The sequence below is a fragment of the Bison bison genome, unplaced genomic scaffold, assembly GCF_000754665.1.
Source record: "Bison bison bison isolate TAMUID 2011002044 unplaced genomic scaffold, Bison_UMD1.0 scf7180017864262, whole genome shotgun sequence".
In the NCBI taxonomy this organism is placed as follows: Eukaryota; Metazoa; Chordata; class Mammalia; order Artiodactyla; family Bovidae; genus Bison; species Bison bison.
The window spans coordinates 1,066,755-1,084,438 of record NW_011494834.1 but is presented as its reverse complement, the minus strand read 5'-3'; positions in this window follow the sequence as shown (position 1 = coordinate 1,084,438).

Genomic DNA, 17,684 nt, shown 5'->3' with positions numbered 1-17,684 from the left:
ATAAGAGACAGGGTTTGATCCCTGGGTTAGGAAGATCCCCTGAAGGAGGGCATGGCAACCCACTCCAGGATTCTTGCCTGGAGAATCCCATGGACAGAGGAGCCTGGCAGGCTACAGTCCATGGGGTCGCAAAGAGTCAGACACGACTGAATGACTAAGCACAGCACAGCAAGGAGACTATCTGATACAGTTTCTGCCACTAATACATAAATAAAAGTTATAAATGGGAAGGTTCTATGCAGGTTTCAGTTTTATTTGATTTGATTTGATTTGATTAAGTGCTACACCCTTTTTCATTGTGATTTCTCTTCTTATTCTTCCTGCCTGGAAATTGGATGAGGGCCTGGAGGTGAAGCAACAATTTTGTGGCCCTACAGGTGAAAGCAAGAAAGAGCCTGGGTCATTTATGTTATTGTGGAATATAACTGCAAATTGTGCTGTTTTGTGAGGAAAAAACCATATTGGTTAAGCAGTGTAGTTGAGTTTCAGCTACAGTCAGCCAAATCGAAACCTTCTTCCTCCTCATTCTACTAAACCATTTGCAGAACTGAAGAATATCAATCATGAAGAAATGCTGTGCTTAACATACCTGGTGGCTGAGTACTGCTAATTTCACCTGCATTTTTGAAGGAACCAGGAACCTTGATATAAAAGGCTCAACGTTTGTGAGATATGACTTACGATGCATATGTATGGTTGATGAATGTACCCATTTCAGACCATCACTGTGTTATGTTTCTCTCCCCATTTACATGTTGAGTAACTGAAATCACCAATCCAATTATGTCATATAGATTTGCAAACTAACCTTTAAAATTAGTATTTTGTTAATAATGATGAGTTTTATTTGTGATTCCATTCCGGGAGTTGGTGATGGACAGGGAGGCCTGGCGTGCTGCAGTTCATGGGGTCGCAAAGAGTCGGACACGACTGAGCGACTGATCTGATCTGATCTGATCTGATGATGAATCTGCTTTAAAAGTTATGTATTACAGCAAATGGCCCATAGGAACACTTTTCACCTAGATAGTGTTCATTCTCTATTATAAATGTTTTCCCTGTATTCACCTCTAAGTACTTTCCGGAGGGATGCTCTACTGCAGATGGACAGAATAGACTTGTGACAGAAAGGCCAGGGAAAACGTTCAAGTCAGAAAAGGTAGATTTGGGAAAAGAGGGAGAAGGGAGAATGAAGAGAAAACTTAGGGATTGCGGAGTGACAGAGCTGATTGTCTCTGGACAGAGGATGCTGCCACTTATGTCTGAAAACTGTTATAAAATGCTGAGTACACAGGGAGGCATGGAATAAACAGGAGACCTTTTCAGCTGGTAAAGAATCTGCCTGTAGTGCGGAGACCTGGGTTTGATCCCTGGGTTGGGAAGACCCCCTGGAGAAGGAAAAGGCTACCCACTCCAGTGTTCTGGCCTGGAGAATTGCACGGACTGTATAGTCCAAGGGGTCACAACGAGTTGGACACGACTGAGCAACTTTCACTTCACTTCACCTCACTTCACTTTCATGCTGTTACCAGTTAGAGTTCTTGGCCTCCCCCAGTTAATAGAAATTGGCTAGAGGCCAGACAAGAAACTCATGCTGGGCTGGTGGGGGCCCTGCCCCGACAAGCAGGATGCAGCCAGAACAAAACCAGGTTCCCTAGGTGCCCCCTTCCTGCAGGTGAAAGTAGAGTGAAGGTAGGATTGCCCAGGGGTTGGGCCAGAGGACTGGCTTGTTTTTGCCCACCCCTTAGATGGTGTGTGTGCAGGGGGCGTGTCAGTATCCTGCTTTTGCTCCCAACACCCTGTTTTTGACCCCAGGCTCCTCAAAAGTGGAAGCTGGGTGTTTTGGTCTCTTTGTATCTTTTGGGTCCAAAATTTGCCTCAACCGGGTGTGCACGCAGTCATAGTTCCACACAGTGTCTTCGTATGCTGTCGCTCAAGGAGCGGTGTGCTCAGCTGCAAGCGTCGTAGCGTGGCAGCAAAGGGCCCCCGGTCCCACGCCTGTCTCGAAGTGACCGGGTGAGTGAGTGGAGGGGTCTGCTGCCCTGCCTCCCGGCTCCCAACCCAGTGTTTCTCTCTGCAGTTGTGCAAAACCTCAGCTCTCTCACTGTCAAGGAAGACTGAAGTCCTCCTTAGCTTTACATAGCATGTTTGCTTGTTAATTTCTAAGTATAAATTGTATTTTAGTATATGTGTTGATTCTTGCAGTCATTTGGTTCCTGTTACCAAATGTCTTGACACAAGCTTCAGTGGTCAATAGGAATTATACTTAAATGGAGATAAGGCTGATCTTGGGGTCAGAAAACCAGGTTGGAGTCCTCATTTAGCAGTGGACTTAGTTGTCTAATTCTGTGCAGCCCTTCTCTGTTAGCCTCAGTTTCTCCATCAGAAAAAATAGAGATAATACCTATCATATAGTTTGTTATGAAACGTCTATAGACTAGTGTACTTCTCCTCCTAGGGTACTCCCCAGCAAAATTTAAAAGGTGAAAGACAGAATCTCCTGACAGGGATATGGCCAAGAAAGCACGGGTTAGCAGGGATCTTACAGCCAAACTTAGAGTTCAGGCAGGTAACATAAAAGTGCAAAGTGAGCCAAGTGAGACTCATGATTTAGAGAATGCTGTACCTAAAAGGCTGTACCTATTAACCTCCACGTGCTTAGCTGCTCAGTCGTGTCCGACTCTCTGGGCCCCCATGGGCTGTAGCCCACCAGGCTCCTCTGTCCATGGGATTTTTCAGGCAAGAATGCTGGAGTGGGCTGTCATTTCCTCCTTCAGGGGATCTTCTAGCCTCAGGGATTGGACCCATCTCTCCTATATCTCCTGCATCAGCAGACAGATTCCTTACCACTGAGCTACCTAGGAAACCCCCGAAGGTCTACCTACCCACCTGCAAACAGGTAGGGCTGGAGGGCAGTAGGATTCCCCTGGCGGCTCAGTGGTGAAAAGCTGGCCTGTCAGTGCAAAAGACATGAGAGACGTGGGTGCAAAGGCAGTGGAACTCAGGGGCTCAGGAGCCGGACTGTCTGGACTCAGGTCCCGGCCTCAGTTTCCCTCTCTTTAGAACCCTCTCTTTAGAATAAATGTACTCTCATGGCATTTACTTACTGTTGGAGGATTAAATAAGTGGATGTTGCCATGCAAAAATGTAGGCTTTTCTGATTTTTTGAGAGGTGCTGAGATCTGGGTATTTGTCTGTAATCCCTTGCTTTCAGAGTGTTGGCAAATATTTCAGAATACTGAAAGATTTGTTGGACCAAGCAACACAATCTTAAATGCAGCTAGTGGGCTACCTGTTCCTAATCGTTGGGTTAAGTACATTTAGGGGAAGGCTTCAACCTTTCTGTTCGTTTCTTCTGGTTGAAGAATAGGTCTTCTTGGATGAGGAAACTCTTACCGACATCTGAAGCCCTTGGCGCCAACACAGCTTCCTCATTTGCCTTACAAGTAAACAGACAGTCTTCATTAGCGGGAGAAAAAAAAAGTCTAGTTGGCAGAGTTGAACGCAGATAGCTGCGAACAAACAGGAGAGCTCAGCAGAATCTACAGGTGCTGAGGAAAAGTTGCATTATCTCATTGGCACAGTGAGTGGGCAGAGGAAATATTGGCTTGTGTGTGAAATAAAGATGATTGTGTGTGACCAGGAGGTGGCCAAGAACATGAACATTTTAAATGGTCATCTAAAATAGGCTTACTGGGATCTCAGAAAAAAAAAAAACAAAAACTTGAATTTTTTACCCAGTGTCCAGCATCTTTTAGCCTGAGATCCTCAGGTTCAGGACCAGTCATAATCAATATCATCAAGTCTTTGTCAATGTGAAGCACACTTCACTGAAATATCATTGCCTCCACATCTTAACCCATATTGCTACCTTCTGTTTTCTCGTTAGGAGCATCCTTTCAGGGACAGTGAGGGGACAGGAGTTTCTCTGCCGCTTCTTTGTTCTAGTGAGGGCTGCCAGATACCTGTGCTGAGGTGGGATTTGGCAAATTCTTCTTAAAGCATAGATTAAATCTATTAGAATTAACTCTTAAAAAAAAAAAAAAAAAATCCTCCCGGTGTGGGTTTGCTTCTTTCTGAGTAAGAGTGGAGCACGGCCACTGCAAAGAGAAGGAAGGGCCTCACCGCTTGGATGCTGACTGTCCCGGGCTCTAGGCTAGCCTGTCTCCTTAGTCATTTCATTTCAGGCGTGTAGATTTGGGGCGCTTTAGACTCGTGACAAGAAATCCTGTAAGCTGCTCATTTCCTTTTTCATGCAATGATAGGCAAAGGGCTCAATAATAAAAAAGGGAAAAAAAAGAACTTTCTGTTCTCTGGATAAGGACTTCACATTTTCATACAATTCTTCTACTTGACTTTTTTTCCTCTTGTGGTGTCACCTGTATTGATGGTTTTATTCTGTCAGTATAATCACCTCACAGAGGGCAGAGAGACTTGTGGTTAAACTCCAACTTTCTGGATTTGAATCCTGATTTTCTAAACCCTAATATTCTAACTTACAACACAGGAACACTAATAAAATATCTCATAGATTATTAGTAGTACAAGAAGTGGTCCTTAGGCTTCTCTGTCCATGGAATTCTCAAGAATACTGGAGTGGATAGCCAGTCCCTTCTCCAGGGGATATTCCAAACCCAGGGATCAAACCCAGGTTTCCTGCACTGCAGGTGGATTCTTTACCGTCTGAGCCACCAGGGAAGCCCCCTTAATAAAGAGTTTCTATTATTATTAGTTCTTATATCGATCCTAGAAAGAAAAGTATTATCTAAATTTTACAGATGTGGAGTGAATTTAAGAAACTGCAGTAACAAGAAAGGGTTATTTCCCTGGTGGCTCAGACCTTAAAGAATCCTCCTGCAATGCAGGAGGTCTGGGTTCCATCCTGTGTCTGGAAGACTCCCCGGAGAAGGAAATGACAGCCCACTCCATTACTCTTGCCTGGAGAATCCCATGGACAGAGGAGCCTGGTGGGCTATAGTCCGGGGGGTCACAGAAGAGTCGGACACAACTTACAGCTAAACAACAATAACAAGAAAGTATAAGTTTAAAAGTCTTTATTTTTTCTTCATAACCAGTGCCTCTCATGGGAAATTACAGATTCTTGTTGCTTCTTTTAGCCCTAGTTAAGGCATAATTTCCACCAATATTGATGATAATTTTCCTCTTAATCACAATACCAGAACTGGCCTAATGTGTGCTGGGTTTCTTGGTTGTATAAAGTGATTTGGCTTAGAAATGCATTACAAGATGTAAATTTAATAGGTATGCATTCTCAGATAAGAATCAAAAATACTAAATAAAAATCTTCCATGTTGCTAGCACTGCTGGGTGGGACAACATAGATGAATAGGATAAATATAGTTTTAAATACCAGACTTTCAAAACCTTCATTTAATGGTGGAGGAAAACAACACTACTAGGCATGCTAGTTCAAAGCTTTTCACATGGTTTTAAAAAAAATTCTAGAAAATAGTTTACATTTAAAAATTACATCACACGGGCAGCCTGAGTGACAGCCAGCGTGTCTATGAATGTTAAGAATAGAGAATTATGATCATTCTCCAAACTGACCTGTTCCCACAAAGAAGAGGCTAGTCTAACAGTAAGCAAAGATGGAGCTGAACGAGGGGAGAGGAATGGACCGGGAGAGGGACGAAAGCCACATTTCCTTCTCACGCTCAGCTCGTTATCATTGGAGGAGATGGATCAGCTTTCTGAGTTTCATTTTCTGTACTTCAAAAATGTAGTGATAATAAATTCTTGCTTTCCATCAGGGATGCTTTTCCAGACAACACATGAGACAGTGATTGTGTAAGTTTTTCAAACGATAGAAGTCAATCCAAATATCAGCAATTATTAATATGTCAGCTGCTGCTTGAAGAAGTGAAGAAGGCATGCTAAATTAAATTCTAATGGTATAAGAATCCATAGGCATTATGTAAGGGGAGAAGTTGAATTACTACTTCTATTTCATTATGTGTTTTGGTTTTTATTTTTTTTTAAATTTTATTGAAGCATAATTGATTTATAATTTCTGCTATACTGGAAAGTGATTCAGTTATACATATATATATGTTCTTTTTCATATTCCATTAAAAGGTTTAATACCTATTTTGTTTTTATTCCTGGTGTTTTAAATCTCAAAGATATCTGTGTCTTATTTAAAATGAAAGATAGTCCTATAGGAAATATAATATTAATAGATAAGTAGAATAAATAGTCGGAGAAGGCAATGGCACCCCACTCCAGTATTCTTGCCTGGAAAATCCCATGGACGGAGGAGCCTGGTAGGCTCCAGTCCATGGGGTCGCTAAGAGTCGGACACGACTGAGCAACTTCACTCTCACTTCTCACTTTCATGCACTGGAGAAGGAAATGGCAACCCACTCCAGTGTTCTTGCCTGGAGAATCCCAGGGACAGAGGAGCCTGGTGGGCTGCTGTCTATGGGGGCACACAGAGTCGGAAACAACTGAAGTGACTTAGCAGCAGCAGCAGCAGCAGCAGCAGAATAAATTGTATGACGTAGGAAGGAACAGCTTAAAATATTTGGATTTTAAATTGTTTAAATTTCTTTATAACATTTTTAAACAAAGACTTATTTATTAAAACCTTTCCATAGAGCACAATAGGTATTTCATGGGCTATTTTAACAAAAGAGTCAGTGATGCTGAGAAGCAAACCTGACTGGCGAGTGTTCGCCCTCTGTCTCTCAGCAAAGCCTCGCTAGCGTTTGTTGGTCTTCTGTGTCAACTTCCTGTGGCTGCCACACTAAGAAAGGGCTTCCTAGGAAGGAAACATTGTTCCTTACTAGAAGGATTAGGGAAATCATCGTAGAAATGATTTGGATTCAATCCTTAAAGGATAAAAAAGACTTAAAAGACAAATAACAAAGCAGAGGAGGACACTCATGGGAGATTGTTACCATTGATTTCATCGTTCTTATTTCTCTTCACCTGTTTTAAGAATTACACCTAATTTAGTATGTCTTAGTGGTACAACTTCCTACTTACATGGACACTTGATATATGTTAAAACTTTCTTTTATGTTGTAGATTTTTTAAAATATATTACCTGAATTAATGTACTCTTAAAAAGTATATTTCTAGTTAAAGCATCTCTTTTTGGCCTTTTAAGAATGCTTGGGGCTGGTGCACTGGGACAACCCAGAGGGATGGTATGGGGAGGGAGGAGGGAGGAGGGTTCAGGATGGGGAACACATGTATACCTGTGGCGGATTCATTTCGATATTTGGCAAAACCAATACAATATTGTAAAATTTAAAAATAAAATAAAATTAAAAAAAAAAAGAATGAAAAAAAAAACAGAGCACATTGCAAGTTCAAGGAATGGTATAAATGATAGGTGCTGGCTGGACCCACGGCGCTCTGAGCTGAGTTCTGATTCATCTGAACTAGTTCCCTTCAAAACCCAACTCACAACACCCACAAATCTGCCAAGGTGAAAAAAAAAAAAAGTTTCACTTTCGTTTCCTTTGAAACTTCTGAAAGTTTTAAGATTTTACTCAAAGGGCAAAGAGGAACGGCCTCAGTCCTTTCCTGCCCTGAAGCCCTATTATTTGTCAGATGTTCGGACACTTACAACAATAAACATGAATTGTGGACTCTAAACACATTTACTGCTTTATTTATTTCTCAAGGTCTCCAACAGACCCTAAGAAATAAGTACACATTTATGGGGAAGCATTATCAGGGCCCACTTGTGTAACAGTTTTAGTCTCATTGGAAAGTATTTGCATCTTCTCTCATAGCAGTAACTGGAGAGATGTTAGACCTTCATTACTCTGGACTATTTCTAGCCATAGGAGCCCTCATCAACAAAAAATGTGATCTTTTCAAAACTACCTTTTTATTAAACTAAATTCCAAGACCTCACTATCCAGGAAACCTTTCCTCAAGAGGCCTATGCCTAGTACAGAAATCACACTATTTCCTGTGGATAAGACATGTTTTCCTTTATGAAATGGATATGACAGGAAGGTGTATTTTTTTAATTTATTCACTTCTTAGACTATTAATTGATCAGTTGCTTCCTATGAAGCAGTTCTCTGAGAGTGGATTTGCAGGGAGTGCGTGTGGACAGGTATAGTGTGCAGCAAATACCTGGGCTGGGGGAGGCTCGTGTGCCTGGGATTGACTGAGTTCCCAAAGCCCCTGCAGACACGTGGAAGGTGCCTTAAGGGAAATGGCAGAGACACAGTAGCAGTGTGGGTGCAAAAGACAAATCTCTGCTTTCACAACTCTCTGGGATCATTTCTGAGTCTTTGGATGCCATCAATAAATGTGTTCATTCTTTAGCAATAGTGTAAAATTAGCTAGCTTTCAATTGTATTTACAGTAACTACCTATAAAGCCCAGCTAACCCAGAGCCACTTCCTTTGCCAAAGTTCACATTGTACTTTTGATATAAACACACAAAGATTCATGGGAATGGTCATTGACCTTCACAGCTAGAACACAGAGGAGTGTTAAAAGTACTGTACATAGGAAGCTAAAACCTTTGTTAATGTAATTGAGAAGCTGATTTGTTACATTTTCTTTCAATTGCTTCTTCTGGCAATGAAAGGACTCTGACCCCATAAGGGACCACAGTCTGCTATGGGACCAACTCACCTACCCGCCCCCCAACCTCCAGCATCTGTTCAGGCACTTCTTCTGTCTCTCTTTGGGTTGCTTGTAAAGTGAGTGGCTGCTCTGTTGACATAGTTGGGTTTGCATTTCTCAGATGATGAAATTTTTATTTGGAAAAGAAACATAAAAATAAGTCATAATAGCAGTGACAGAGCTTTGAGAAATAATTAGCTATTAAATAATTCCTAAATGAAAGGCCCTTGCAGATGACTGTGGGGACAAGATTTATTTACTGTGACATTTTTCATGTGACAGTACAGTTTAATTCTTTTTCAAGTTCTAAGTTTTCTCTTTCAATAATCTTTCCTGTTTTTCTTATTTACCATCTTTTTTTAATGACACTGTCAAACTATGGTAGTTTTCTTAAGATACTTGTCTTAGGCCCCTTTTTTCACTGAACTGTTGTTTTCATAATATGAAGTTCTCCGATACTCAAGCACTACTGTTTTCATCGGCTTTTTCATTGCCCTTGTTCTCCAAAGACTTTGTCAAAAGTTTGCATCTTTGAAGCATTTCATGCCACCACTTTGATTTGCTATTTCCCTTTTTGTCAACCTTTCCAAGCCCAACAGACCCAGCTCCAGACTACGTTCCTTTGGGCTACATTAGCCTCTCTCCCTTCCCTGAATTATAACACTAGAATTGAAACCTATGATTTAAGATTTAGTTATACAATGGCATAAATTTCCTTGAGTTTTTATCATGTGTGCAGTATTCCTCAGCTCTAATGAGATCATGAATTAAATGTGGATGGACTTCGTCTTCTACTTAGATAACCCTTTAAGATCTTGAATGGCACATGATACAACCTTGATGTATGTTGGTTAATTTCTTGGGAACTGTGGGGGACATTCCATCTTGTCATTTTTCAGGTTCTTGGATGGTCTGAAGAAATGTTTTCTATTTCATTCCCCCCCCTAATCATTTTAAGCCAATTTATTAATAGACCTTCATTCATTAAAATAGGATTCTATTTTAAAGGTCATTAGATCAAGCATTTAGTTGACAACCTACATCTTCTTTTTTTCCTTTTCTTTCTTTTTTTTTATCTTGGTTATTTTTGGAAGATAATGCAGTTTCATTCCTCTTCCAGGTTTACAAAACTGTGATTTTTAAATACTTGAAAACATAAAATATAGAGAGATATTATTTATTGATTCATTTCATATATGAAATCACTCTACTGAATTTTGTGCAAATTAGTGATGAGATGTAGATAAGTTACAAATTTCTAGAACTAATAAACTCTTCATTAAACTTTATTGTGATCTTTGCTTTTGTCTCTCTTAGCCTGAGAAAATAAGAAAGTAAAAGATTTCACACATTTATTGATGAATAGGTCAAAGATAATCATCAGTGGAGCAGAAATGCCTACTTCTATCATTTTATCATTGTTTTTGGTTGAGAAAAAAGAATGATAGAAGTTTAATGTGTCCCAAAACAACATTTATCTGCAGAAATATGAGAAATTCATTTCAATTTTTCAATAAATCCATATTTTATTGCCATACATATTAATCCATAAAATATGGATAGCAAATAATAATTATCTTATAGTTGTATCAAAATAATATTGTGATGCTAACTGAAATGGGAGGCTAAATTCACTAACTCAAATCTATGTGAACAAAATTAAAGGGAACCCACAGTTTTCCAGCCTCTATATCAGCTGAAAACCCACTTCTGTCAGGAGTTCTACCTGAGCAATAACATTCAGTGTTCAACCTACAAATTGGTACCTCACTCCAACTTTTACAGTCACAACCTCCATGACCTTGGATGACTTGTAAACTCATTTGAGCTTCAGATTCTTCATTTGCAAAATGAGGTGGTTGAATTGATTTGTTTCCTTACAAATTTTTGTTGCTGTTGCTGAGTTAAAAATGAAAGCAATGGAAGACACACGTACATACAGACACTAAAATTATATACAGACTGTGTTGGGATTTAAGCTGCTCAAAGCCACTCCTTGAACCACAGATACAGAACTCATGAACCAGAGGATTTGTAAAGGCCAGTTGTAACTCTAATATCCTATGACTCTCTGAACATACTTTTGCTTTAAATCACCTTAAATAGTATAATGAGAAAAAAAAAGGGAAGAAACATATTACATATATAAGCAAAAAGATAATTCAAGTACAACATATATCTGGGTAAGAGGATCAATTTAGATACTAGATTGTCATGTTTGGAACATGGTTAAAATAATGAATTTGATATGCAGAAGTGAATAAAATATATCAGCACTAATAATGCATTTTAACAGCAATGTTTTAAATGATAAATTTCTATTTATTACAAGATGAATTAACTTATACATCTCTAGAGGTACATTTTCTTTTCATGTCATTCAAAAATTCCATATAGAAAAATATACTGATTCAGAGAACAATTAAAACATAATGACGTTCAAATTAATACAGAAGACATTATTAATTTGAAATACACATTTTGAAGATGATTTTTAAATAACTAATTTTTACCTTTATCATGCACACTGTTAATTTTCAGTTGAAATTATTTCACAATTAACTTGGACTTAATAAAATGACATCCATATTCCCATCTAAACCATTTATCCTCGGGGTATGGTTTGAAGCTATTCGCTTATTATTCTAAGCAGTTATAACAATAGGATTATATGAATATAACAGGGAAGAATTAAAATGCAAATTAACATTTTGAATTATAACATTAAAATCAGCTTCAAGAAAGTTTAAAGGAAAACGTAATTTGTTTTTCAGAACCAAGGTGTTATTAAAGGGAATGTGTAGAGAGGAGATGGAAAGACGAAAGGAATATTGTTTTTGTGTATCAGACACAAGTCACTATTTCAGAGAATTAGAATTTACTGACAATAAAGTACAGAAAAGTAGGTTTTAATGCAGGAAAAATACATTAGTTTTGAAAATATCACAAGTCAATATTTTAAATTTCATTAGTGTTATATACTATAGCTATCCAATTTTATAACTGAGAGGGTAAAAGTCACTTTGGGGAAATTTCTGTAAGTAACATAATTTTCAGATTATTGATAGATGTGTAGGAAATAAAGAGTAAGTTTTCCTTTCATTTTTTCAGAAGTTAAATGGAAACACTCAAGTTCAAATTGCATGAGGTTAAACAAAGCCAAGATATAAATTAAAAATCTGTTAAAAGTTAGATATTAAACTACTTTTGTCTAGATTTCAATGTAAAGAAAAGGCAAAGTTAAAGAGTCTACAATGCAGTGAATAGAACTGAAGTTCCAAAGCTTTTGAGATACCTGTATATCATATGTCCTCATTTTTCAGATAGGGAAAATGAGGTTCAGACAGGTTAGGTAATTCACACTGGCGCAGTAAGAAGGGTCAGAGTACAGCATAGAACACAAGTCTTTTAAACTTCCACACTATTTCCCCCTGTATTTCAGCCTGCACTGATGACCCTTGTTCTCTCTTGTAAAAGGAACCTAGCTACATCTTTCTCTAGATTGCTGTGTATGCGAGCTTGCACTCATGCGTGCATGTGGAGTTGAGACATTCTGCATTCCAGAATACTTTCAACCTAAGCCCTACTTCAGTATAGATAACTTGACATTGCAATAAGTTAAAGAGTTATAGCTCCACATGATATATGCAACTTAATTCTGTGCAAGAAAGTTATTACAAATATGAAAATGATGTAAAGATAAATAACCTCTGAATTGAGTATTTTCTTAGTTTTTGGAAGAAATTTATTTTGTATCTCCACAGCAAAGGTACAATGAACCACCAGATAAGAGTCTTAGATGGCCAACTCAGATAATTTAGAAACAAACAATAACCTCTTCCTGTCCCCGGATCACCTCTACTTGGGCCGGTTTCCTCACTGCAAAAACATATTTGTTATTAAAAAACACTCTATTAACTGAGCTACTTGTAGAGAAGATATTAAGTATACATGAACATTAAACATGGAATTATTTTGTTTTCATAAAATGTGCTTTAAATGAAGTCCTTTTAAAAGTAGTCATAAACATGAGTCTCCATTTGGAAGGAAGAAAAATTCACAGGATGTGCAAACAACCATTTTTGACAATAGTCTTTTTTTTTTTTTCTTTTTAAGAAAAAACCCTCTTAGCAATCACCTATGAAAGGTTGTGGTCGAGCAGACTGAGCAGGTCCACAAACTCAAGGCTGAGCTTAGCAGCCTGAAGGTGCGCAGACTGGGGAGCCCAGCCCCCACGTGGGCTTCCACACACACTGCCTTCTCTCACGTGCTTCTGTGCCCAACCAGCATTCTCATTTGCAGGGTGAGAATTTTCACTTTTATGGCTTTTCAACAAATAAGGAGCTCTATCAGTGAATTTATTGGTTTGGTTGTTAAAAATCATATTTATTTGGCCACCAAAGGTTGATTTACTAATGTTAACTACCTACATCGTAAAATATATGTTGTAACTATTAAGGATTTTTAGCATGTGCTTATCTATTTCTTAGAAAAAATATATCTGTATAGTGTTTTACAGTGTGCAAAGGAATTTTATAGACATCTCATTTAAAAGCAAAGCTCTTTGTTGAAATATTCTCTGCTAGGTAGTTGAAGACATTGAGCTTCAAAGAATTGAAGACAGATACTATGATCACAAAGCATTACATTTTAGGGAACTGACGAATCTTTTAAAACTAAGTGCAATATTGCTGTTGACTTTTTCTACATGTATTCGGGTAACTTTAAGAACTATTTGAAACTGGTCCTTAGACCTCTACTTACGAGATAAACAAGTATGCATGTTCTGGTTCACTCCATGCTTACCTTTTTTCAACCAGGTCATCATCATTATTATTATTTTTTTTTTTAGAATTTCTTAGTGATAATTATCCTTTAATAAATGAACAACATACTTCAACCAAAATTCCGAAATTTGACCAAGCTAACTGTAGATCCCCTGGCTCAATTAACGTGAATATAGTAGTTCTCCCCTCAGCTTAAATTTTGTTGCATAATTTATAGATTTCCCCCTTTTCTATAATTTCTCGCATTTTGTGGGAATTTAGATAATATGAATTTCTTACCACACATAATTTCAATAATTTACATGTCATTTAGGAACTTGAATAACTGTAATAATGGCTTGTAAACTATTAAAATTTCACAAAAAATCTAATTCTTTTTGGACATTGATCCAAATTCCTAAAATTATTCTTTCCTTTGATAAATTATTTATAACTCTATAACGTTTCAGCAAGAAGAGTACATCTTTAAATCACTGTCACCATTAGGAAATGTGTAAAATTTGTGAAGAACAAAAAAAGTCTGACAAATAAAAACATTTCTTCTATTTCATATCATCCACATTGGTCTGATTTAAATCTTACTTAAAGGAAACAATTTCATCGTGCAGTTCTGCTAAAACTCAATAAATTCAGGAAGAATTTCAACATTTAATTATGAATTCTATGAATAATTTTATATTTACCACAATTGTTTCTCTTCATCTAGAACATGGTCCAACTTTAAGTAATTTTTAACAAAAATACTTTGTGTCTGTATCTGTCTTACCTTTAAATAAAGATTATATGGTTATTTATCTTAACCTTCTGGTACACAAGGATTAAAACACAGAGCAAGATATTTGAAGTAGGACAGGCACTAAGGCATCAATTTATCAAAACCACTTAGTAAATATAATAATGGAAATATTGAGAATATATCCTCAAAATTCCAACCATTAAAAAGCACTCATTGCCAAGGCACTTGGAGCCACCCTGAGGCTACAAATCAAGAAACTTTGACTTTTAAGGATGTATATTATACTCCCTAATTTCACTTTGAGTAGGATTTTAAAATATACTTTAATATGTATATATTTTAAAAGGCACTGTATTCTAGTAATTTTTAAGACCTAGAAGCTATCAGTGAACTGTTCAATCCAAAGTTACTTCTCTATCAATAAAAGACCCGTTTTTACAACTACACAGACCATGTCAATTAACTGCTTGCACGAATCTCTTTCTCTATATATAATTTCTAGTAATTAAATCTGACTTAAATATTTAGTAATAAATTTAATAGGGGAGGAGTTGAGTTTCTTTTGATATTTGATGAATTCCTGAACAGAGGCTATAATGTTGGGAAATTGATGTTATTTATATTTTGGATTCCCCAGAAAAGTGACTCCCCATTCCAGAAGCTTTTTATACTTCTAGTAAGAATTCCAAAGCCAATTCACCTTCATGAGACTTAAACATACAGCACATCTATTAATAAGGATGATTTTGTTTCTTCATTTCTTAAATAAAAACTATTACAAAAGATTTAATATGTACGCCAGGAAAACTAATTTAATTTGGAAAAAAAGTGACAGAATGTCCTTTTTTTTTCTCTTTTTTTGAAAAGCACTAGTGCAAGAAATTGTTTTTCAAATTTAATGAACTACTCTGAACCTCTGTCTTCTCTACTGTAAAATGGAACTCAATATTTAACTTGCAAAGATTACTGTAAGAACTAGAGATAATATATGTAAAACTCCTTCCCAATATAAGGCCTGTGCATAGCATCTACTCAAGTAGCAGCTAAAAGGACTGGTAATATTTATCAAATGCATATTGATTCCCTATCTAAATAAACAGGAATTGATATCAACACAGATTAAAAGAAGTAGAAGCAGTGGGATTCTATGAATTAAGAATGAATATATATACTCACACCGTACTCTTGCCTGGAAAATCCCGTGGACAGAGGAGCCTGGTGGGCTGTGGTCCATGGGGTCGCTAAGAGTCGGACATGACTGAGCGACTTCACTTTCACTTTCATGCACTGGAGAAGGAAATGGGAACCCACTCCAGTGTTCTTGCCTGGAGAATCCCAGGGAAAGGGGAGCCCGGTGGGCTGCCGTCTATGGGGTCGCACAGAGTTGGACACGACTGACGCGACTTAGCAGCAGCAGCAGCAGGGATGTTTGGAAAAAGAAATGGCAACCCACTCCAGTGTTCTTGCCTGGAGAATCCCAGGGACAGAGGAGTCTGGTGGGCTGCTGTCTATGGGGTCGCACAGAGTTGGACACGATTGAAGCGACTTAGCAACAGCAGCAGCAGGGATGATTTTTGATCTTACAAGGAGCTATCAAGGGAATGTTTTTACACAACTATGTATGACTTCAACAGGAACTTATTTACCAAAGGAGCATATTTGCATATGTCCAGTATTAAATTATGTTCATAGTAATGAAACCAAATTCACAGTAATTGTCTGAAGTACTTTGTTAACAATTAGATTACATTATTTTCACTCTAATGTTAAATGCATTAAATTTCATATGAAAATCAATAATATTTTGTATAATAAGTATTAAACCTTTTACTTCACCAGTGTGATACACTGCATTATTGAATCTTATTAGAAAACAGTTGAGTGCATTTTGTCTTCATGAACAATTAGCTGGGTTCAATGTAATTGTCTTGAGAGTCAGTCCTTGCTTCATTAAAATACACACACAGTCAAGTATATTACCTATATAATATATAACCTATATAACCTCACCACATTCACTACCGTACAACCTGAAATGTTGATCATAAATTTAAAGTGACTGATGATTTTACGCATCTTGTATATAACTGTATTGAGGTTTCAGGTGCATTAACTCATTAAGAAAGACATATAGAAGTGCTTATTTTAATATCACACAGACTAATTAGTGGTAAATTGTTGTTTGAAAAATATATTTCACTTTCAAACTACCAACCAATTTAATGTCAGAGCCCTGTCAAGTGGAACAGACTGACTCAGTTTTTTCACGTGAATCACAAAATATTTTCTCTGAAGTCTACCTCTAGTGTGGAAACAAAGCGGAGTTCTGAACATTAGATTGAAAAGAAGTGTGTGACGCGCTTGTCAGGCACTTGCTGTCACCTGATTCTTAGTTTTGCATTTGTCACCTGACCATCACCAGGGAACCAGTGCCAGCCAAACACAAAAGGAGAATCTAATCCTCACTGTAAGAACCTCAGATGAATTTCAAATATTCTCTCTCTGCTTAAAAATGAGGAGCTAGGAGTGTGGAACTGGACTCAAGAAGTATATCGGGGCTAAAATATCTTTCAAGGTATAAATCTTCTGTATTAACACTACAATCTACTGAAAATAGGAGAGTAGCAATGGGAACCTAAAGGGGTATGGATCTTGAGAGAGGAAAAAGATGATTCCTTGTATCTCTTGCCAAATATTACACTAGTTTAACTAACAAGGAATAGAGAGGAGTTTTCATCAACTTCAACATAACAAAATGTAAAAATCAACTATGTGTCAAGAAGTCCACTAAATCTTTCAGGTGGGTACAAAGCATTAGATTAAAAATTAGTATGTGATGATGCCATTAAAAGCCCACTATAATTTTTACAGGTATGCATTTGTTACCAACCAGTAATTCCATGGACAGAGGATCCTGGAGGGCTAAAGTCCATGGATTCACAAAGAGTTGGACATGACTGAGCACACACACATACACACAGAACCAGGAGTGTACAGGGGAAGAGAGAGTCTCACCCTCTTGACAGAAAAATTCATATGATTCCAAAAGCACATCCAAAGAATATATTTATTGAGATGTATTAATTTTGTGTTTTTCTTTTTGACACCTGGTCCTAGTCAGTTGGAAGCAGCTATGTTGCTCCAAGAAGAATTAGAACTGTTACAGCAGAAATGATTAAAGGAAGTTGACATTTACCTTCTGATTTCACAATTAGTCCTTGAAATCTAGAGCAAGACAAGTCTGGAGGATGGGACTTTCCAAGAAAAAAATAAAATGATTCTCTAAATCTCAAAGACATCCTCAAACAGAAAGGATTCCCAGGAATAGATGAAAAAGACTCAGTCTAAGACCCAGGGGAAGCCTCCAACAGACAGGAAGAGGAAGTGAGAGGCGTCTGTGATTCAGAAGAGGAAACTGGAAGAGTAAGAAGATCAGATGATAGCATCCCAGTTTTGAAGGAAGTGGGATGAGCAAAAGAATACCTAGACTAGTCAGGGGAAATCCAAGAAAACCATGGCTTTAGTGCAAGGATATAAAG